Below are 1,631 nucleotides of genomic sequence, written 5' to 3' on the forward strand. Positions count from 1 at the left end.
GATCTGAGATGTGGAACCTTAAAGTATTTTGATATGTGAAGCATATTGCATAATGCGAGTGAGCTCAAGGCCGGAACTTACTACACGTATATGGTTTGATTTTTTGGGAATTTCCAAAGAGTCTGCAGCTCTGGGATTTACCCTAGTTGCGGCCTTGGGTTCTATCGAATTCCCCAATTTGCTGCAATAAATTCGCCAGTTTTATGTGGCACATTAACTAACTATAATTATTAAAAACTAACCCAAGCTTAAAGGTCGTTAGGTCAAGTGTATTTAGCGCAGAAATCTTTTCTCTGCATACTTTGAGGCGCCATTGAAAATGCTTGAGGAAAATGAAGTGTGAAAATTTTGTGACCAGAAATCAAAGTTTGTTTGATCTTTGCTGCACAAGGTGAAGCATTGAAGGCACAAAAGAATCTAATCTAGATGTATATAATTCGATCAACTTGAGTTGCTCAGGCTAGAACAAGTTTTTTGTTTATACTATTTATGTAAATAATCAAACCCAATTAAAAACGATTCAAATTGATTATGAGGAAATGAAATTGTAATAAAAAATGAACAAAAATTTATATATATTGATTTTTGTTGTTATTTTGTTGCTCCATTTTGATTTTCATTGAATATTTGTCGAGGCAATCATAAAATTCAATTAGAGCCCAAAAAGAATGGAATAACGATAAGAAACGGTAATAAATGATCTTTAATCTTGAGCCGACCCCAAAGCACGGCCCTGCGCCAAAATCTCCGATAATCTAAACCATATCGAATGCTGAGCTGCTGAACACACACGAAGAGTCAAAGAGACACTGAGCGCTTGTGGTCAAGATCAAGGCCAAAAGCAGAACCGGCTTAAATGCTACTGTTAGCTACTGTTAGCAAGTTGTTAAGATGCGGCTGCTGCTGTTGTTATTGTTGTTGTTGTTGTTGGGTGCTCTTCAATGTTGCTGTTTAGCTTCCGGTTTGGGTATTAAGGTTCCGTTTCGTTTAGACAGATTGATCGATAAAAGGTTGTGAGAAAAGCTCAGGGCTCTTGCGCATCACAACAGCATACAGATATATGTATGTGCATATGTGTGTGCATACATACATACATATATCTATTGTATACATCTCCAACTGAACAGCTGTCATCTTCAAGGTGAGCCAGAAACGGTTCGTTCTAGCATAACAATACCAATATCTGTTCTGCAATTATAATTAAATTCATGAGCTCGCCCAATCTGCATGGCCAGGCACTAATCAGCCGCCTGGACCTGTTCTGCCACTCCCCAAACAGCCGACAGCAAACACCAAACGCATACACTCTCATTAGGGGCAAATCTTTTGTTCGGTTCATAATCTGAATCTGAATCTGAATGCTTCCGCCCGTCCATCCATATCCGTATGATTAGATCGAAATTGCAATTCATGGAACACCAGAAATCTATTTTAGTTTTCTTTTGTTTTGTTTTTTTTTTTAGAAAAATTATTTTTTATTTGTATTTGTGGTATCTTTTCGTTTAAGCCTAAGTACTTTACATGCCAATAATTCATATATATGTATGTATATCATCTAACATATTTGCTTATGCCAAATGCGATTCTTAACTTATTTACACAACTAATTCCGTTTTATTTTGTTTTTGTTC

Source organism: Drosophila navojoa, chromosome 2 (genome assembly GCF_054131105.1).
Source record: "Drosophila navojoa isolate 15081-1374.11 chromosome 2, UAZ_NAV_1.0, whole genome shotgun sequence".
Classification (NCBI taxonomy): domain Eukaryota; kingdom Metazoa; phylum Arthropoda; class Insecta; order Diptera; family Drosophilidae; genus Drosophila; species Drosophila navojoa.